This window comes from Ixodes scapularis, unplaced genomic scaffold, assembly GCF_016920785.2.
Source record: "Ixodes scapularis isolate PalLabHiFi unplaced genomic scaffold, ASM1692078v2 PGA_scaffold2__306_contigs__length_199485367, whole genome shotgun sequence".
Classification (NCBI taxonomy): domain Eukaryota; kingdom Metazoa; phylum Arthropoda; class Arachnida; order Ixodida; family Ixodidae; genus Ixodes; species Ixodes scapularis.
Genome location: NW_024609857.1, coordinates 73,686,623 through 73,709,928, shown reverse-complemented (window position 1 = coordinate 73,709,928; position 23,306 = coordinate 73,686,623).

Genomic DNA, 23,306 nt, shown 5'->3' with positions numbered 1-23,306 from the left:
ACGACATTAAGCACAGGACAATAACTAAAAGTAGTTAAATCAGTCATGGATAACTACTTAGGGACAAAATAACATAATACAATGCTAATAATAACGGAGCACCGAAGAATGTCAGCTTGCATACTAGCCTGGGATGAGAAAGAAGTTAGTAAGTGCGCTGCGAAACATTTTTGCATCAGATATGGTTACAATGTCGTCGGGAAGACCGTTCCAGTGTTTGATGGCTTGAGGAAGTGCTGAGTTATTAAATGCTAACGTTGAACCAAAAAGGCGTTTAAAGCTTTTGCTGTTATTTTGACGATGTGACACTCTATTCGGTGGTTCTAAAAGTGATGAGCTGGAAAGACCGGGGTTATAATGCAACCGATGAAGTAAGCAAAGAAGTGCGATTAGTCGACGAGTCTCGAGGGGACGAATAGAGTTATTTTGCTTAAGAAGGGAGACGCTGGCAAATCGGGAATAAGATGATGATATGAATCGGGCGGCACGGTTTTGGACAGATTCTAACTGGTTAATTAAGTACTTCTGATGAGGATTCCAGATAGGTGAAGCGTATTCTAGTTTTGGGCGTACGTAGGTATTATAGGCTAGATGGCGTAGATGCGCGGGTGCGGCTTTTAGGTTTCGCTTTAGGTACCCGACAGTACGTGACGATTCAGCAGTTGTAATGTTAATATGGGTAACCCCAGACAGATTCGAGGCCAGATGCACGCCGAGGTACTTGTAAGATGAGACAGCAGTCGTAATATCTTGGTTGTTTTTATATTCAGTGCTATTTGAAATGATATAAATCATTGTTTTTACTTTAACGACTCACTCTGGAAAACTTTTATTTGCTGTACGGCAAATTAGATGCTATTATCTAGCACCTCCACGCCAAATGTCCTTTCTGGACCTTTTTTTTTGTTTACTTTAGAAAATAGTTTTGAAGTACGCAAGGCAGTGTGTAAACTAACTTCTAAGACACAACATTACACTTTCGATTTGGTCATTTAGACTCTAGTAGGTGTCTTTTTAGACTTCTCTGAATCGTAATGTTTCCATCTACTTGCAAGCAGCCGAAAAATAAGAGTGACCCCGGGATGAAGTGTGCAATTATTCCTTACGCCTGGTGTTTCTGATTTAATCCAAAATGAAAATAATTTACCTATTTCACTTCGACGTTGCAGCCATCGTCACGACTAACTCATAGTCCATCCCCACCCCCCCCCCCCCCCCCCCAAAAAAAAAGGCAAAGAAAAAACATATCGTTTTCAGGGAAAGGAAAGATAGCTTTTTGGATCAACAAGAGCTAAAAGCAATGGCATTCAGCAGTCTTGCAAATATAACACGAAGCTTCCAATGAGCTTCTCCGGCGTATTAGACATCAAAGGTAATACTCTCGCAGTTATTCCATTTTTATTGCTAGTATTCACCTCTTTTTATCTACTCTTCGGGGCATAAGCTTTTCGTTTCGGTTTACGTGCAAAACTACTCTTAATCTTCTGGACTTACCCGGAGGAATCTTCAATCATACTCCAAGAAAAAAAAAAAAAAAACGGCAGGGTACCAGCGTGCGCGGCCCCCTTGGAACGTACATTAGCATCACACGAAAGACGGGCCTTTCATAATTTTCGCTTGATTCGACTTCGAGTTAAATTTCGGGCGCAATCCGATCTCTTGAGCTAATTGAGGAGTGACGATAAAATAGTAAACGTGAAAACTTAATACCAGCTCGAATGACAGTAAGCTTCATTTGCAAAAATGAAGCAAGGTTTTTAAAAAGTTATAAATTATTCGTTTCGCGTTCTTTGAAATTTTCTTTTCTCTGCGTTGCGGTCCTTACTGGTCAACGTCTCTAGCTTCCGCTTGCTGCCATTTTGAAAATTAGACGGTACAAATGTGCCTAAACTGATGAATTTATATCCGCACAAAATTTTTAGTGTATTCTATTAGTCGGCGATGCTCTATGCAAAACAAAATACAAAACCGAATCGCTAGATTTGTATTCAGTAATTTTGAGTTTTAAAGGGGGGCGGGGGGGGGGGGGGGGGCGGGTTGCAACGATTGTAAGAATAAAAGAATTGGCATCTCGTCACTTTTACGTTGTTTATCGTCTCCCGGAGGATGAAGAAAACATCTCCTTCATTAAAAAAAAGTCACGATTCCGCTGCACAGTCGCAAAGCAAAAGTCTAGCTTTCCTCCCCCCCCCCCCCCCCCCCCCCCCCACACCTGCAGCCGCAAGTGGCAGCCGAAGGAACTACGGCGAAGAGCTTACGTGACCTCGCTCGGCGCTAAGGTGCAGCATAACGCCCGCTAATGTCAGCAGAGAGAGGGAAAGGAAGCGTCTTCCAAGAGAGCACACGGGAACCTACACGGCAACCAGAACTACATCACTAGGAGGGGGACCAGGTGTGATGCTGAAGACTGGGAGTGAGTTGAGGGCTGCCAGAAATGCCAATATTTATCTATTTCTTTACACAGCAACTAGGACACGCAGGCGGAATCGGTTTTTTGTTCTTTACTTCAGAAGTGTCAGAGGGCAACTTTCACAAATTTTTGACCGAAGTCCGGAAATCGTGCCCCCCCCCCCCCCCCTTTTTTTTAAGGGAGTGCCATAAGAATGAAAGAAGTCCTCCACTGAGATTACCTTAGTGAACAGAGAACATTGCTTAGTTTAATTTGTTTAGATACATTATATAAAAATAAGCTATTCAGTTTTACACAAATTATTTTATATACCGGAAAGAGCACACGACCTAAACAGAACCCGTCCGAACTCATTTCACGCTAAGTTTTTGCTTTCTTTGTTTTTGAAAGCTATTCATTAGTGAAAGAAGATGCTAAAAGATCTGTTGACAGATTTTTAAAATTGCTTCCTCTAGTTTTATTGATATGTTTTCGATGATTAGTATTCCAGTCGTGTAGGATAGAAATGTTTTGTATTCTATAGTTGTGTCATAGATATTTCCCAAGGTTGCTCGCAGAAACTGTATTTATAGATAACACGTTTATTGATTTAGAGTTAGGTTTGATTAACTTTTCTCAACCCCCCCCCCCTCCTAGCAATAATGCCTGACGGGGATGCACCTCTGCTACCAGATTTTCCTTAGGGCCGGTTCCGGAGAAATATTTTGTCACAAAAATGTCAAGAGATGCCTAACAAGCCTAATCTGTTAGATAAGATTTTTGAGCGGACTGTGCATAGTCTACATTCATATATTCGTATCGAAAACACGCACCTTGAACGTTATTTCAAGCCATATAATCGGTTAGTTTCTCACATGCCTTTTTTTCCGTGGAGTGTAGTCTCCACCTTACGCTTTATTCAATTCCATGTCATTCCGGGACAAGGAAAGGCGCTTCCTCAGAGCGCGCCAATTCAGCATGGCTGCTTTGTCAAAACGCACGCTACGCCCCCGCTCGCCATCGTCTAGGCCACGCGCGCTCCGAGAAGGCCTTTCATATTGGTGGGGTCTGTACTCTTCATACTTCCTGTGCGGTATAATAAAGTCTTCATTGTATATAGGTCAGTTGTGTTTATCTGCGTGCGTGTGTGTGTTCGTGAGCGTGTGTACGAGGGTGTGCGCGTGCGTGCGTGTGTGGGAGCGTGCACGTGCGTGCGCGTGCGGTGTGTTGCGCAAGGGCGTGTGTGTGCGTGTGTGAAGGGGGTAGCGTTCGTCCGTTCTGGGGAGGTCCTGGGGCGGTATCAAACGGGAACGTCATATATGATGGCCGTCGTGTCCGTATAGTGGCGCTGCATCCCCAGATGATATGCTTGTATTCGTAAATACCAAATACCATCGCGTGATTTTTTTTTTTTTTTTGTACACGCTATGTACTTCTGCTGGTAATGCTACCTCGGTGAAAATAAATTTGATGTTCGTTAAAAATCAAGAATTCTTGCGAGTTTTAAAAACAGAAATGCGTCCTGGAAAACATCCCTAAACGTGAATTGTGTTTTCTTTTTATAATGTTTTTACTAATAGAAAAAAAAACTCGCGTTCAGAAATTAAAACAGAACCAAAACTTTCGAAACACACGTTGATGGAAAGTGTGGCTCGACCGGCCGCGCACGTAATCTATTCTTTGTCTTAAAAGCTGGCGGATTTCTTTTGAAGTAATGTTACGTACTGCAATCTGACTATACTCAAGGGAATTCGAACTCTAGCGGAGCTGGTGTTTATGAGTTGCGAGAGGGCGGTGCATGCTATTAGTCCTCCGGGACTCCTGCGGTTTAACAAAAAAAAAAAAGTAATCTAAACCATAAAAAAAAATGATATGACGAAAAGGAAGGCGCAAAGAATCCTCGTGATGAGTTTTGGGAAGCGCGTAACTCAGCCGGTGGCTCCGTCGGCGTCCTGCGTGCCTTGCCAGTTCATGGCGGCGGCCTCCCCGTCCCTCTGGTTTGCTCCTTCTTAACCCCTTCCTTAATGGGTCTTGGTCGACCGTTAACAGTGATCCTCGGTCGTTCGTCAACTCTTATGGTGCCTGCGTCTTTGTTTCTTGTTTCTTCTGTTTTTCTTCATCGTCGGCAACGGCGTTCGTGGCTTTAATAGCGGCAGTCCCTGATAACGCATTTAGCCGTCCGAAAGTTCCGTTTCTCCTCTCCTTTTTTTTTTTTTTCGTTTCCAATCTCTCTCCCAAGCTTGTTTAGTTCTGCGGTTCTCTGGTCTAGCGCTGCGGCGATATTTGTGCCTCTGCGCGGCAATCGGAAGCGGAAGCTTTTATTGATGTAGATTCCCTCCACCTGTTCTCCGTGTGTCTCTGTGTGCGGAGGAAACACCCTGTTCGTAGTATGCGTGTGCGGAGTTCGAGAGGAATGTCAGGTTCGAGCCCAACCGAGGTGTAAAAGTTGCTTCAGACTTCCATAAATACGACCGAGTACGACTTGCTTCGGCATCGGCTTGCGACGTTAATCCTTTTACGGGTTGCTAAGGCAATGGTGACTATAAGCCACTTTGTACGCGGCTTAAAACCACGTTACCATAGCAACTTTTAAAACGATTATCGTTGCAAGCCGATGGTTAGTACTCTCGTTGTGTTATTTAAATTCTAACAGAGACACAACATAGAAGCTTTGACAGCAGCTAGACTTCCTCGCGTTCTATAAACTTATCTCTCTTAGCTTGTACTTTCCACTATCTTTGGGGAATCATTCAATGTTGGTTGCGGATATGAAGCTCCGAAAGTTACGTCACCAGTATAAAAACGGCCATGCACATTTCTAGAAACGTCACTGTATTCTCCCAGCCAGTTCCCTTTGATTCGACATCCGAACCATCTCTGTGGATAGCGGAAGCGAATTGGGAGCAATCGTTAGGTTTCACGACGCATCTTCTGTTCCTTCTTGCTGCGCCTCACTTTCTGCGGTTGTTAACATCTGAGGCTACCTTAAAGCGCCGAAACTGAAGCGAAAAGCGATCAATGGCGCAAATCAAATTCATGAAGTGTTTTTCCATCCTTTTCTCAGCCTTGTATACGCCGTCCAACTCGGAGTACACACCGGGCGGAGCGTCCAGCCAAATTGGTATCTTCAGCCAAATTGCGCGTCAGCCAAATGGACACCTCAGCCGGATCGGCATGTCACCGGCCTGGCAAGAACCTTCCGATATTCTGTGCAATACCCGTATAATACAAAAGGCAAGGCTCACGCTCATTTAGCAGTACCGCGCGTTCACTCACCGGTAAACCGAGGAGACAAAGTATGCGCGACATATTCAGATAGTGCTTCGCCATACAAAAAGAGCTTCATCGATTCTATCATCGTACGAAAACTCACAAATGTACTATAGACACCAACGGGATGAGAGCGACAGGGAGGAGTTTCAGTTGTTCCGTCTCCAGCGCGATCTTTCTGCCTTCCATGAAGCTTCGGCGTCTCGTGAGCCTCGAGCGTGCACGTGCAGCCAAAGCAGGACGGAAGGTGACGAAAGCTTGCTGGAGGAAACCAGACGTGTGAAAGACACGTCCTGCCATCTTCAACGAACACCAATCTAGCGTCGATTTTCGCGTAAATCAATATTACTGCAAACGCCGCGTTTATGTAAATGCCACATTATAAATTAGATCGCCAATCCTCCCCGCCCCATCCCCACGTTATGCGTTAGAATACGCAAGAAAGTGTGCAAAAGACAGATAACGAACACGTGGCCTTTTCATACAGGTATTCCACCACAAAAAAACACACCTCCAAAGTCGATTGAGCTATCGGCAGAGACTATCCAATCACGTCCAATAAGAAATTACTACTAACGTCAGAGAAGCAATCATGACTGCAATTACAAACTTTTCTTCTCAATGATAAAGAATGTTGCAAGGCGCTAGTCATGCACGCAGTAGCCATAGCAGGCAATGGCTGCGACCATGGTGCTCATTTCCTGCAGGAAATGAGTTTGAACGGACGTCGCGTCCACGGGGCAATTCTCACCCAGGGTTTGCGGAGCATGTTAAATGTCACGGAAGAGGTTACAGTGCGCCGGGGAATTGCCCCGTCCTATTTCCTGGCAATAGAGCTCTGCAGTGCGCGATAAATATACCGCCGAGATGCCGTCGTCCATACGGCTATAATTATGTATCATTTGGAGAGTGGCCTTGTCTAGTCAGCGACGGCTAATTTTAAGCCCAGCCCCCAGGTTCTTTTGCAGAGTATAATTACGAAACCTAACTCATTACGGGACCTAACTCATTACGAACGAAAGTTTGTCAGAAAAAGTGCTCAGTGCGCCACTCTATTTAAAACTCGTGTTCGAGCTTTTTATTTAGAGCAAAAAGTGCCCTCAAGGAAAACGATCGAAGCTGCTTTTCCACCTTCCTATCAATGTTTCTGTATCTATCACTTTCTACTTTTTTCTCCGGCCCGAATTGGGGACCATGGGGTTACAGCTTTATATATTCGGAAAATAGGTACTTTCTCAACACCTCCACCGAACCCGTTTTTTCATTTCGGTACGTTCAAACGCTGCACTGTGCAACATTTCCTCAGGGTGTTTCTCAATAAGCGAGGCAAATCGTCACTGCGAAAAATACGCATCGCGCTTCACGATTGTCTGTCGGCGGGAAAGGCGCTTCGCCAGATAGTGTTGGCACACGAACGCCCGCTCTGCCAGTTGCGTTGGCAAAAAAGAAAGAAAGAAATAGTAATACCCTGCTTAAGTATATCCTTTTTTTTAAATATATGCCTATCTTCTTGGAAATAAATGATGAAACCCATCTGTAATGATGCCCCGTGAAGGGCTACTAGGAGTTTGAAACCTTTGCAAAGCCATAGATCGCAGCGAGTCACATTTTCGTAGTTGTGGACAGATCAGTGCTAAAATGGCTGCGCAAAGTCAGTCCAAACATTCAGTCGCCGAGATGTTTTACATGGTTATTGTGTATACTCAAATGAGTGGCAACATTCGTGTTGCCGCGAGGAGACGCCCAACACCCTAATTGCACTGTTCCTACCCCACCCACCTTCTTCCAGGTTGCCAGAAAGCTTCTGTACCCTGGGTCTGTGCACCAGTGGAGAACTTGAAATAGCTGTTTTAGCCTACGTGCGAACGTACCCCAAAATAAGCGTCCGAAGGGTCGTCGAAGCTTCTGGAGGCAGCTTCCTTTCGGTATGGAAAGTCCTGAGAAAGCACAATGCTCCATTTGTATCGTATATCTTTGCATCAGGGCCTCAGCGGGTATGACTTTGAGAAACGCTTGGAGTTTAGCAATTCGGCCCTTATAATAACAGATAAAAACCCCGATTTTCTCACGAATACACTTTGGACTGACGAAGCACAGTTTTGTCTAAATGACAACGTGAACGCCCATAACGAGTACTACTGGTTTGATTCCAACCCTTACTGGCTCCACCAGCACAACCATCAGGTTCGGTGGTAAGGTAAGGTGTGGTGCGGCATGTTTGATGACATAATAGTGGGACCATTTTTTTTCGAAGGCACACTGCCAGCTCAGCCATACACAGTCAACATATTTGATAATGCCGTCAGTTACTTCATCTGCGATCTCCCGTTAAGCGAGTAAAGGAGCATGTAGTTCCAGCATGACGGAAAGCCAGCTCACTTCTTGTCGCGTGCGCGGAGCTACATCAACGCCTGTTTTTTTTCACCAGCGGATAGAACGCGGGGAAGCCATGTTCTAACCACCAATATCGCCTGACCCGACCTTTCTAGACTTTTTTTCTTTGGAGTCACATCAAAAACGAAGTAGATTCAACTGAACCTTAAGACATCATCGACCTGAAGAACCAAATTGTTGCAGCACGTGCCAACATTAAACCGCACTTCACGGCATGCCTAGCGGTGGAGAGTCGCCATTTCGAAGATTACTTGTAGTCAGACATTTCTCTATGTTCGGAGCAGACCAGAAACTTAAATTATTAGCTATTCTGATGCTTGAACTTTATTCGTTCAGGATAATAAATGGCAAAGACTTCTGTGTTCTATCGTTCAAATTTCTTTCGTTAAGTCGACTGGCATAGCCAGCGTTCGTGCGCCTCCTCCACTGACAAACAGTTGTGAGGGAAGCTCCGAGGGCAATGACTCATTAAAAGAAGGAGAGATAAGAACAGTCCAAGCCAATTCGCATACCACGAGCCGCACCCTGACAGCCGCAGTGCAGATATAAGATCATGACGATTTGTACGCCAATAAGCCGTCACTTCTACAAGCGTCCCATGGTTAGCGCTTCTGACGCACTTGGAACTTCCAGTTTCGGAATCGGGAAATAGAAAGGGGAGGAACTGCTGGCCGATATCTCCGAACCAGGGGCTTCTTTTTTTAATTGTGGAAGTTGGTCGACAGCATTCCAGTGCGGCTGTCTTTAAAATTATAATCGCAAGAAGGGCGATGAAACCAATAATAGAAAAGTTAACGAATTTTATGTAATTACTTACTCACCAGATTGTGACGGTTGTTCGCCCCCGAATGTCCGAAAAGGGCAAGAAACATATAGCGAAAACTGAATTTCCGTGGCAGTAAAGACGGCTTTTTAAAACATTTGTTTCAAATACAAGCTATCGCCCTGTATATGTGAATAGTTCCACTTAAGCACAGCTAAAACAATATAACTGGCGCGTTTCAAATTATTGCACACTTCTGGCAGCAGCAGAGTACCTTCCCAAACGCATGGTTGCGCGCAGACGGCTCTGGGATTCGTTTCCAACACCTTTTAATAACTGGCAATTTATCCGTAACCTTCCTTAATGAGCGTAATGGCACCAGTACAGCTTCGGCGATTGCACTACGTCGTTTAGAGACGAGCAGCTCGGGCGCACACCTGCCATTACTCCCATTAAGATGGGCGCACCGAACGGAATCGTATAAATTTAAATATTGCTTAAAGTGCACCTTGTCAAAGGATGTTAGAAATCACACCTATGGAAAGGGGGCTTGCCATTCTTAGAAAGGGCGTTTTGCCTCGCGTATGCACTGATAAATGTGTAAAACGTGAGCTGTGGCCCCCGGTGCCACCATTCTCCGCTCGCTTACTGACCTAGATCACTCTGGGTGGCTTTGAGCAACGCAGAAAGGTACAGAAGCGTTCTCTTTGTTAAAGTACACAGACAATACGAACTGTAGTGAGGGGCATGTTAAGAGTTCATCTGAAATTCCACCCACCTGCTTCCACTTTAGCAGAGCGAGCACTGGAGAGGAGGTGACCTCGGTCTCCGGCATTCGCTCTGTTAAAGCGGATAGAGATGGGACGAGCTTCCCTTAAACTCCTAGCCCTCTCTAGTTAGCGCTACTTTGCAGTGAACAGGAGAAACCTCTATATTTCATAGAAATTTCTAAATTCCTTTATTTTTATCTTATATGCAAATCGACGAATCGTCGCCAAGCTGCGCTGGCGCGAACAACAAGGTGCTTTCTTATATTTTCGTTTTATCTCAAATATTCAGCGATATTCTGTGGCAATTAAAATATTGCAATTAAGCGGTGCAGCAGAACATTTAGTATCCAAGGTTTTGTGACCTTGAGGGTACACGCCCGCATTAAACGCAAATAGTCTTGAGACAAACTTGCCGGCAGAATAATGCCTTCTAATACTTACAAATATTAGAAGACATTTTATTTCTTGTCAGTAATACTAACAAGACATACTAAGACTTTGCTTTATAATATAAAGAATGCACCCAAGTGTGGAATCACTTCTTTCTTGAGGCATGCGTCTTTGTATTGAACTAATTTCGTTCTTAAGAACAGTACATCAGTGCATATGTTAAAGACAAAACGTAGAAAACGTTCCCAGTATAAAGGCTTGCGCGAAAACGCCAGGCTAAAGCTAATCTTGACCTCCCAGTAATAAACAAAAACAAAAAATAACTTTACCTTATGACACTAATTTGAGCTTCAACAAAAATTAAATAAAGAGTAAGTTTTTGTTCATTCAACCAGATTCACAGGAGGAGATTAAATTAACAAAGGCAGGTGGCACATTTTTTTTTGTATATAGTATATTGAAGGGTGTTTTTAAGAATATATTGTTCTGGACAAGCGAAATGACCGACGGCTCTTCAAAACAGCTGCACGTTTTTTTCCATTATACAGATGAACAAACCTCGCAAGCGGACTGACTTTTAAAACAATTCTGTTGAGTGAGGGATTTATAAAAAAAAAAGGCGGAGTTTACCACGCCCTCCTTTTAATAAACTGAAAGCTATTTAGGTATTGTTACAAAGTGAGCAGTTGGTGAACGTTCTGGGGCCGGTGATCTTCGGCGCGTGCTCTTCATCACAGTGCACTCCACATTGCTCATAAAATCGTATGCGTTTCCAAAGCGCCGAGAATCGCTGCTGTCCCTCAAAGCTCTGCCGGGTGCGTGAGAGTTAATAGTCGCGTGTTGCATCGAATAGGCTGCTAATCTGCATCCGATACGAAGGTTTCACCCCTGTGGTGTTACTAAGCCTAATCGATACAACTGCCCGTTTCTGTCTGGATGAGGATTGTACCGGCGTGCGGTCGTGCATCACTAGTGCGTGACTCACATTAAAGACCCCAGACTACTGGTTGTACTGCACAGGCTAAATGACTAATCTAAAGCGGAGAGGGGGATCGGTGGCCGAGTGGGCTAGCGCACACCAGCTCGGAGCACGTGGAGCGAAAGCTCGCGCTGCAGAACTCAGGGATCCTGGGTTCAATACCCACCCCTGCCCAGTTTCGATCTGGATGGGCATCGTCCGTGTATCACTACTGCCTGATGGACGTTAAAGACCCCGGGCTAGCGGTTGTACTGCACTGGCTAAATTTCTCATCTACAGCTGGGAGACTCGTCGCCCGTCGAGGCAGACCAAGTTCTAGGCTGTATAAACATAAACACAATTCAATTTTCTTTTTCTAAAGCGGAGACACCGAATGCCCATTTATGAAATCAAACTTCCCGCTGTCCAAACGTAAACGCAACAGAATCCGTCAGTACTTGTTAAAATAACGCAAAAAGACAACCTGTAAAGCACGGCATTAAGGAACCGAAGTATAGCGATCGTCGAAGCGTAAATATTAGAACAAACGGAGAACCGTGTGAAACACAAACGTCACTAAACGAAAAGGGAGTCACATTTCCTTGCGGTCTTAAAATAGATATTCGGAGTAGTCATAAAACCAATTTCTGCGTTTTTTTTTTTTTTTTTTTTGAAGCGAGGCATGTTATGAGAATATTTTTGTCTTGCATCAGGATTGTTCGACTGGTTATAAAGAATATATGCTAAAGTCGTGCTACGTGTTAATATACCTTTTAAAGAAACTGGTTGTTGTTGCTTACGGGTTTGATGGTGCAAGAGCTTCGACGGTCATATTGCTTCAAATTAGTTAAACTAAGAAACATTAGAAAAGGTTCGGTAACAATGAAATTCGGCTATAATTTGTGTAAAATCCCTATATTTTCTACAAAAGCTAAAAGAGGGTTAAATGATATGAGAGGCTGCTACCCTAGGAACAGTGTAGGGTGGAATGAAATGCAGTACAAGAAAAGCTGTAGGAGGCCAGAGAAAAAAAAAAGTGAAACAAAGTCTCTCCACGGTGTTCGCAGAACGGCTGTTCCTCCCTCACAAAAAGTTACTGCATGACAAGAAAGGTGAGGCCAATTTTAAAGTGGCACAGAATAACTTCGCAGAAATGGTTACGATTATAGGAGGTTTCCTAGGCACCGATGCTTGGTTTTATGATATAGCTTGTTATTATCGTCCAGATCCAATTCAGAGTGACACAGTTGTAAAAGTTCAGGCCTTACGTGCATTCTGAAGTTTTGATACGGTATCTGCTGGCGTGGTAAGAAAACGTTAGTCGACAAGGCGGTCAGTCTAGCTGCAGCCTCGTTGCCTGCAATTCCCACCTGGCTCGGGATCCAGCAAAAATTTGATGTCATGCCCAAATCCGGGGCCTTGTTGAACTTTGCCCGGTATAAGTTTGGCCCACGCAAGCTTATTCTTGGTTGGTGTGTCTGAACATGGTGCCGTAATAACACTCCGAGAGACTAGGCAAATAATAGGTTTAATCACTTTGCTCTGAATTATATAGACAAGTGTTGCCAGTACGCAATATAGCTCGGCAGTCCCATGGGGCAGTATGACACGCACTTTCTAGGAGGTGGACACACTACGAGGCAGGTTAAGGGACAGACGGAGGTTCTCAAAACGAAGATTCAAGGGTCGAAAACCAGTAGGCTTAAGGTTAAATGTACGACAAAATCTAGATTTTCCAATACAACTATGGGTTGTATGACTTGGATCCGATAAGACATTCTAAGAATAAACAAGGCAGAAAGTGCAGCTTTTTTCAAGTGATATTTTATTGGAATCAATATATAGTCTGAAAACAGGCCATGTTTAAAAAGCACCGGTTGCTAGGCGCAGTCCAAGGCAATGCACAGGATCAAACATCTTCTAGACAAACGGCAGGGGTGACCCGTACACAATAGCACCATAATCAAGGCGCGATCGTACAAGAAAGAAATACAGACGAAATAGACATAAGAAAACTGGCGTTGAAAAAAATGGTAGTAGAAAAAGGGTCAAACTGTGGATTACTCTAGAAGTGATTTTATATTAGAATATCACCATATAAGCGACAGCTCCGAACAAGTTATCTAAATAAGGCTACAACTAACAGCTTGGCACTATTTTTGTTGACGGCCCTATAGTCCCAGAATTTGGAGTTTGGTGGGCGTAGATGAGTCAAGAAATAAAACATCGTAGCGGTCCAGGATTATTCAGGGGGAAAGCAAGGTGAAACGTTTAGAATTAGATACTACGCTATACATTTGTAAGCCACCTGATTCAAGTGCATGTCCAAGAAAAGATCAGTACGCTGACTGTCAGAGCAAAGCGGTTTGTCTTAAAATTGCTCAAAATATAATTCAGACTTTTTTTTTTTTTCTACGGACGCACTTCTGCGTTTTAGGAGAATCAACAAGCTCGTGCATTTGATTAAAATAATATTGTTATCAGTTTTTTTTATAAAAAGTTCTGCCTAATTCCCAGCACATATAAAAAATAAATCCTCGAACACTCGTGGTCCTCATCTTAAAAAGCCGGTGTGGCGTAGGTTTTGAGTAAGGTACCTGTACAAGTGTACTATTTTATAACTTGTGAATAACATTATTTTTACTTGTGAATCAGAACTTGTACAATGCTCCCGTAATCGCTGTCGGTTGGCTGTGCGTATCAGTTTGGTGGACGATTTATTTTTTCCTGAGGTGAAAATTGAACAGACCTCCATGGAGTACGGAACAGCCTCTTCTTTCATTGTTTAATGTTTTGTTTGTTGTTGCACCGGGTCATGTTGTTTTGGGTTGCGACTTCCCAACGCTTTTTGAACTAATTCCAAGCCAGTGATTAGAAACTCATCCCCTCTGTATTTAACGTTTTGAATATTAGGAATGACTTCGATCTATATCAGTTTGTAAATGAACCCATAAGGATTAGCACTGGTCGGTAATGTGTTTTGGACCTTCTTTTATGCCGCAGGCCTACAAGCGTCACCAATGTATCTGTATTGCGAGGCCTAAGCGATCGTTTGGTGGTCGTAGCGTCTTCAAAAAGCTCAATTGTGTCCACAAATAAAGATGAAAAAAAGGTTTACAAGTTTAAAAAACAACTATGATGGAATTAAATTTAATCTTATGGAGTTCTTGCCTGAATTTGAAGTGAGTAGTGTGTCTACACACATAACTTCGTTTTGATATGAGCAAAATGACGTCATTCAGTTAACTTTCCTGCTGTGTGCTCCATTAGATTCCTAAAATCTGCACCGTCACGCAGTTCGCGCTTCAAAGGCGAAGTCCCTAGATAAGAGCTTACAGCAAGTAGCGACATTCTTTGAGGCGCCGACTGCGTGACGGTGCAGGATCTTAAACCCGAGACACATGGACGGCAGAATCGTCCGATCCGACGTCCGATCCGACATTCCGAACGCCGCTCCAAATTGCCGCACGCGACAGTTTGAGACACACGTTTCCGACCTTGCATGCGACGCGACGATCCTTTCGGCTCCGCCCAGGACATCCAAGCACTCCAGCGGAGGTCCGCGTTCATAGATCTCTGGTCCCAGATTGACGGTTTAGCTCGCACGTGCGAAGTTAGGAGCTCTTTCTCGCTAGCGCGTGCATTCTTTGCCGGGGCCATCTTTTTCGAATGAATCAGCGGGATCCACGCGTCCGGCTTCCCGTCAACCGTCCCGTTTTCTTGTTCGTCCCACCAGACCTTGTACGTCATCATGACGTTCGCGCTAGCTGCGCTGTCATTGGCCGGACGCTTCCGTCAGTCCGTCCGCCGTGCGAAACTATCTGGCACGTTGGACGCACGCCGGATCGCCGATCCGACGTCTGAAGCGATCAAATTTTTCGGATCAGGCAGTCGTACAGTCGTATTGCCGGATCGGACGTCGAATCGGATGGATTTTTCGTGCATGTGTCTCGCGCTTTAGGAAGCCAATAGCGGCACACAGCAGGAGACTGAACTGAACGACGCTTTTGTTCCAGTGCAATTTGCTTTGCCATTCGTATTGGTTGTCGTCACTTGTAAAAATGCATCAAGGGACTTAAAAGAATGTCTGTATTTGCAGGAACCTTTTATCTAGGAACTTTAGAAGAAAGCACATTGTAGAAATGCTAACGTCATACCCTCCCTCATAGTGACACTTAAGCAAAAAACAAGAACTGAGCGCGATACTTTTTCGGAACGACATAGGACTAATATATGAAAAACGCGCCGTAAAAGTTTTTTGGGGATACTGGTCGGGATACAAAAATTCAATTGACCAAGTTTATGTGAACGAAAGCCCAATTACGGACCCTTATCAAATCACAAATTAGTTTAATAGGTGACGTCTATGGTGAGTTTGGCCTCGGAGCATCTCCGATTATATTATATAATCACTATAATCTTCATTGATAAGAGAAGACAGTAAATTGAACATTAATGGCATAAACCTTGTGCCTTTAAAACTCGATGAAAAAAGTCATGTGGCCCTGTTACATTTCCCGGCGGACGACGAGTGAAACGGACGGTGAGAAAAGACGCCTCTCGGTGCTGGAAGAACAATCTCGTTTCTAGAAACTTGAAACCCCGCCTTCTAAGCGTTTCTGGACCACCCATGCACGAGCAAAGAAAAAGAAAAGAATAATCGATATTAGTTAAAAAGGTTTCTTTGATAATATGAGCAGAGGACCGCACCATCAGCACAGCATCACAATCGTATCAACCCTAACGGCATCCCCAACGCCTTTCTAAAGAGTCACGTGGAGTTGATTTTACACGATTTATATGTTTTGTTTATAGCATTTTGAATCAGAGATGTCTGCCAGCTGATTGACTTTGAGGGAAAGTTGTACCAGTGCACGAAGACGGAAGGAAACTGCTAGTCGCAAAATATTGACAGATATTGTTAATCCTCACTCGTCATAATTTGCTCGCTATCGCCAATTGCCTAATTTCGTCTTTGAAAACCACACAGCCCTAATTCTCCATTTGCAACATGGATCTAGGAACCAATTGCCTGCTACAACTGAACTACTTTCAGTCGTACACGACTGCGATTAACAAAAGAGAACAAACCGATGCCATACTTTTGGATCTGAGGCCGTTGATGGAGCAGCCCATGATTTATTAGTAAAAACGGTTCATCGTATTGGCATTGCTCCCTGTCTTGTGACATAGATTGTGGCTTATCTGAAAAAAAGTATGGTGCACAGTTCGTAAGAGTTAACGGTTGTCAGCCATCAAACCTAAATTTTCTTTCGGGCGTGCCCCAGGGTTACGTCTTAGGATAGCTCTTCTTTTTAGTGTATGGTAATGACGTCGCGTAGAACCTTGTTTTGAGTGTGGCTGTGAAAATTTTTGCTGATGATTGCGTTATATTCAAAGCTTTTACTAACTCAATAGGCGAAGCGTTGCTGAATAAAACCTTTTTGTAAAGTTGATAAATTGTGCGAGTGGTCGGCAATTGGTTACCAGTTGCTCCAAAGATTCCGCCCTCAGGATAACACATAAAAAACATCCCTTGGCTTTACATACAACGCGAGAGGAAGATGAATTCAATCTGTGAACGAAGTAAAATATATGGACCAAGGTTTTATTTCAAGTTGACCCGGGACTCAGTTTGAGATCATAACTCTAAGGCTTACGAAAAATAGTGTTTTTTTTAAGGAAGCTGGGAGTATGTTACAGGTCGGTGAATCTCTCAGCATATAAGAGTTTAATTCTCCCAGTCTTAGCATTTGCGTGAATCGTGTGGGACACGTACCTCAAAAAAGACATATAAAAGGTTGAAAGGATCCAATGACTAAGTAAGTGTACGATTTTTCCTCTACAGTATTTTATGCACCTCTCCTCAACGTCCAACATGATACGGAAAGGTGTTCTTGAAGGCTGCAAGGTTACGTTTTTTTTTATAAGATCTTCATAATGAATCCGGCTTGGACAAAGAACTGTGAGCTTTGAAACCTCTCCACATAAAGTCCACCGATTTAATGTAAGCTCAAATATGACTCTTTTGAATAAAATCTGCGAAACGTGTTGTAATTCTCTTCTACTTGGATTCCGAAAAACCATCCGCAGTATTTATTAAATAAATTAGAAAAAAATATTGAGATCGAGAAATTTTGTTTTACATCATGGTGACTCGACTTTTTAGTTGTGGCAGTTCTCATCTGCATCAGCACGCAACTCGTACTGTATGCGTTTGAACAATTAACTTACGTTACAGCGATTTCCCTGGGAATATAAAATTTGGTCATCACTATCAAAAATAATTGCAGGAAAACTTGGTTGTAGCAAGCACCAACAAAGAATTCCGTTGAGTGTCCCTAATACCAGCTTTGTCACACGGTAAGCCTACAACTTCCTATGGCCAGCCGGCAACAGCCAGACGTCCCCAGTTGAGTGAGAGCCCAAGGGTGAACGTAGCGTTCACCCTACACTGCGTTCCGATTGCTTCAAGAGTGAGTTTTAGTATTGCTTATACGCGAAAACGCAAGCACTGCGCGTTTGCGTTATCGTTGCGTGTTCCACACTGAGCATGCGCGGAGCTTCCTACTGCGTCCTGGATTGGCGAATGACGAAGACGCGCATGCGCAGGCTAGAGCACGCAACGCTAACGCAAAACGCACAGCACTTGCGTTCGCTTCTATACGCAATACTAAAACTCTCTAATATGCGCTACATATACCAGGTCAACGCACAGATAATCGAGCACGACGTAGAAAGAAAGCCTTCTTCGCAGTAAAAGCGCACTCCGGCGATACGTAGTCATGAGCCTCACTCCGCTGTTCCGATTGGCCGTCAGAAGTCATAACTTCCGCCCTATTAACGTGTTTTAAGCCCACTGCTTCTTGGCCTACCTAGCATCACTTGCTTCAGACACAAGCCTAAGCGACGCCACCAAAGCAATACTTCACGCTTGAACAATGCAGTTGCCACTTTCAGGGATGCCCACAGTTTCCTGCTTCATTCCCTGATAGCTCCAAACAAAAAGAGCCCATTGCAGGTTGCCTATAAAGTTAACGCAACAGCTCGTGCTTCCTCTACGGGTGGCGTAACCAGGCGGACCAGGGTTCTGATTTCGGTTACCGCGAGAGCGAGACCTAACGTGCCTCTTGCATAGCGTGCAAAAATAGCGTTCCCAGACGGTTCTTCTGAAAACGCAAGGAAAGAAGGAAGCTCATCTGATACGAAGGGACATTCGCAGACGGAACTAAAACAAGAAAGCATTGTACGTCATCTGCTAATTACGTTACGTCTTAAAGTTACACAAAGTAAATTCATTAAACGTCATTACGTGTAAAAGTTACAAAAAGTAACTTCGTTACTTTTTGTAACTTTTAAACGTAACGAGTTATTTTGTAAATGTAACCGTGTAACTGTATTTATATTAATATTTCTGAAGTGAAGATGCAGGTGACGATATTACATTTGCCGTTGCATTTCAGTTTCTTTTTTTTTAATAAAATAATAATAATATTAATATTATTATTAAGAATAAGATAGCCATTCCTTGCACTTTCCAAATCATGTATTCCGACATCTTGAGTGCCAAGTTGTCCAAGTCCCGACCCGAATATGGCCACGTGTAGAATTGACGAAAACAATAACCAAGTTATCTTTACGCACGAGCCGGTACTTTGTAATCGAACACTTACAATTTAAAAACTTGAAGCTCTATTTATGTTGCACTTCTTTACTTATTTTTTGCGCAGTTGTTTTTTTTAATTACACAAACCACGAACCGACACCTTCGCAGGCCGTTTTCCGCGACTGGAGAAATGCCACTAGTCCGTCGTGGTGTCAACAGCAAAAACAAAACGTGCAGCTCTTTGCGTGGGTTTTGTTCATGACTTGACGGGGACAAAGTGAAAGATGTCCAGGAACTCTATGAACCAAATTTTTTTCAACTTCGCCCGCACGTTTTGTCTACCCGCGAGGCGCAGCGGTGGAAAAATGAAACTTCAAACGCAACGGTTCTCTGCATCCTCAACGCCTACCCGGCAATCAGACACGTGTTCGTTGGACACAACGCAGCCATTCCGTTCCGCGCGGCGGTTGAACGCTTGTTCAGCAAGGGCAGGATTCTGTTCCCCATCAGACGAGGGAAAACTTCAGACATTAAGTTTGAGAAGCCGCTTCCGCTTAGTTACAATGTGAAGTAAAGCACGCACTTTTCTTGCACTTCCGGCAATAAAGTTCGGGAGAGAAACGCTTTCTAGTTTTGCCCTGATTATTTTTTTTGTAATAAAAAATAAATAGAAAAGTAACGCCGTTCGTTCTTGAAAATAACTGGAACTGTAACGAGTTACTTTTTATTTACGGTAAGCTAAATGCTAACTTCGCTACTATTGTTTTAAAGTAACTGTAACTCTAGCGAGTTACTTCTTGAAAGTGACTTGTCCAAGGCCTGGCTGGTACTCCCTGACCTCCCATATATTCTTCCACCCCTTCTCCTCATTCTTTCAGGTAGTTACTTCATACAACGAACGTCTCTTCGTCACTCCATAAATTGTAACTTATCGCGTTACAATGGCGTCTCGTATGTTTTTATTCATCCTTTTAAGTGAATGTCGCCAGAATCAGTCATGTCGTCACTCTCTCGGCAGCGCGTTCCTGATGGGTGCGCCGACGACGCAAGTGACAACGTGACAAGCGTCATTGTAGGCAGAGCTTGAGTGGCTTATTTTGAGCGCAATGTTGAAATCGAGCGTAAAAAAACACGAAAATGCATCGAATTCGAATGATACATAAAATAAACATTACCTTTTTCCGAATCCATTACATTGGTCTGGCCTCCAATAGTAATTGCCTCCAAAATTGGCATTGCGACATGTCCCCTACAACCAAGAAGTAAAGGTTAATTATAAAAGTTTAGGTAATTATTCGACATACCATGACGACTATTGCTTTATCTAATGTCGGCCGAACCTGATCAATGCATGATCAAAACGGCACTTACCTCCTAAAAAGAAATCTACTCCGATAAAATCAAACGCCCCGTATTTTAAACAAAAAAGACTGCTTTTGCATCCGATGAGTGCCTGCTTTATAAAAGTTTGGGCTTTGTGTTTATGCAAGAAAACACCCTCCAGAGCGTGTCGGGTGAAACAAACGTTGGTTAAAAGACACAAGCAGCACAACACGCTAATACATTTATTTATCTTTGCTGACGATAATATCATAAGGGTATTTATTTTTATTCACCACAGATTCAGGTTGCAAAATGAAGGGGAATGCTGGATAAGGTCCCTGGTACCTGGCACATAGAGGATAGATGACTCGTTTTTACTTTTCCCGCAGAAAGCACGCAGTCTTTCCGATTGCATAACTTCCAGGAAAGAAACCGCTTCGTCGATAAACTTCTTCGTACAAAAATAAAAAAAGAACGAAATAATGGAGTGTTTCACACAAAGCAAACGTTCAAACGAAGACCAGCAAACAAAACGCACACTAGGTTTTTGTTGTCAGGTTTGAAAAGACTAGAATAAACTTGTCCAACACATTCGTGCTTTCTCAGTAAAACTTCCACAAGCAAAAGCCGTAATCTTGCCCGAAAGCCAGCGTGCAATGGTTATGTTGCAACCATGTATTCTGCTGGTTGACGGTGGGAAGAAAGGAGACAAAACAGACATCCATCATCCATCGACATTCAGGGGCCACACCATCAGAAGCTCGTTTCAAAGGTAACGCCCTTTCAACCACGGAGTCTGACCTTATCACGTTCCCGCAGACGTCGTCCTGGCTCGTCCGACTGCCGTTGGACTGCGGCAACCCTCCCTACACCCCTTCGCCCTCCCCCCACCCCTCCTCCCCACCAAAAAAGGATTCCGGCCCATACATCACACCACTATCGGCGGTGGGACCACACAGCTCAAAGAACCACGCCGACCCTGCGTATACTGTAGGCGCACCGACAACAAAGCCCAGATGTGGAACAAATCTAGGCAATAATTTCGGTTCGCGCGGCGGAAGGAAGGCTCCTTCGCCGGAACTCACGGTGGGGATCGCTGACAAAGGCAACTAGCAAAAACGAACAAGGGTAGCGGAAAAGCCATCACCCGCCCGAGCACTCTGTATCGCCCGTGGGCGTAACGATGCCCTATGCACTTCTGCCTTTTCTTCTTCGTCGGTCGGCATGTTGTTCGTCTTTATTCGCCCGAGTCGCTCCTTGCACGGATGAACGTAGTTAGTGTGCGCCCAGAACGGCTAGCATGGGAGACGTCCATAGGACTCTTGGCCTTTGAAGTACAGCAGACAGAACTCTGTTTCTGTGCGTGTGTGTGTGTGTGTGTAGACTTGAATGTCCTGGAGAATCCGGCTATGGAAATGTGTATTTTCGTGTATAACGAGGTATCGTGTTCCACGGAATAATTGGGGCGGAAAAGGGCTGCGGCAAGCATGCACGAATATCAAGGGTAGTTTGTTTACCTGCTGCCTTTGATCTTAAAATAGCTTGATCTGTCTACCTGCTGCCTTTGATCTTAAAAGCTCTTCAGCTTAAAATTGCCGATGCGATTGTGTTTACCCCTGTTTAACACTCATACCGCTCATTCACACTGGAAGCGGATCCGCGTTCGCGAAGCGGTTGCGAACGCGGTTGTAGAAAGATCCAGTACAATTGCACGTGCACTCGATGACATCAAGTGCGCGTGAAATTGTACTGGATCTTTATACAATCGCGTTCGCAACCGCTTTGCGAAGGCGGATCCGCTTCCAGTGTGAATGAACGGTTATTGTAGATCAAAATGCAAGACCGTTTTGGGTCCCCATCTCGAACCACTGTTTTGTTTACTTAAATTATACTATTCCGCATAAATATATCGCATCGAGCCAACAGCAGATGAGTAGAATTGAAAAGTTATAGATAACATACACACAAAAAAGACGGAATGTTAACATATCGGGAAACTTCTTGGAGAAAAAAGAAACACAGGTCTTCAATCAAATGGGTATAGTTTGTACAGAGATCTTCAAGCTCACTCTAACAATCTATTTTACCCAAGAGTACAGAGCATAGCCGCCCTTACTAAACACTATAGACTTCGAAATCTTTCATGTTAACCTATCCAATACTAAAAAGTGGTAAATATTTAAGAATTTCGAAATACCGACCTGGGGTGGGTGACACACGAAGGGGTTTAATTGGTCTCTAGTCTTCCTAGGAAACGTTGGCGGTTCAAAGTATTAGGGTGAGCGATGTGGTTGGCCCTCCGTAGCCGGCCTGAGTGCCGACTTACACGAGCTTGTGCCACTAAATAAGCTACGCTTCATAGTAACGACACTTGGCCATATTGTGTCGTAAAATAATGGTTGCAGTTATCTGAAACTTCATCTGAAGTCACAGGAAAAGTTCGCGACAGAGCAAAGCAATATTACATGACCTCCCTAAAATCGAATCTAACGCTGAGGAAGTCGCACTTTTGAATCACGGCGACCGGCAGTTGCGTCTGCTCTGCATACGAACCAAAATGGCGGCGCCCACAACAATCTCGGGAAGCGGAGTGCCGCGAACTTAAGCGCAGCTTATTTAGTGGCTGTAGCTCGAGCCGTGGCGAGCGCAGGCTCGCGCCGGCGGAGCTAGGGCTCGCTCTGAGAATAGATCGTTTTTGGCCGGTTTCCGTGGTTTGAGCAAATGAAGAGTTTTAGTAGACCGTACGCTGCGGTAAGCGGGCCCAGGACGCGAGAGTGCGTGCACTGGAAAATTTGTTTTAATGTGTCGGCACGATCTTACGCTAACAAAGCGTGGATTGCGGCATACTGAAAGTATATAATAAGATAATATATGTGGGATTTACTTGCCCAGAAAGCGAACAAGTAGCATGTTCCGTCGAAGAATTGGGTCAATTAATTCTACATAGACAGCTATCATGCAAATTCAAGGTCCTAATTACGCGACACTTAAACTGAAGTAAACCTTCTTCGAATTAATGGTTTCTATAGGTTGAGATGTGAATTCACAAACTGAGGATTCGTGGACGGATGTTTCCTTTTGGAGCGACCAAGGCGGCTATTTTGGCAAACGCAATTTCGTAATATTTCACGCTTTCCTCGCTGTCCATGTTTCTGGTATTAAGAAAAGCTAAATGAGATCGTGAAGGCACGGCGAAAGATCCAATAGCAAAACAAGCAGTTCCTGAAAACTACACGTCAGTGGCACAGGGTAAACGTCAAAACAGGAGCCGAAATCATCGCAAACCATGTCAATTACGGAGGATGTTTTCGTGCGCAATATGGTGCAACAGCTATCACAAAGTGTTACCAAGTACGTCACAAGTCTTCACGTTTGTGACTAGATAAACGGTGAGCGATTCCGTCCACCCGACTGCAATGCGCTTTCTCGCATTCGTTCAATCA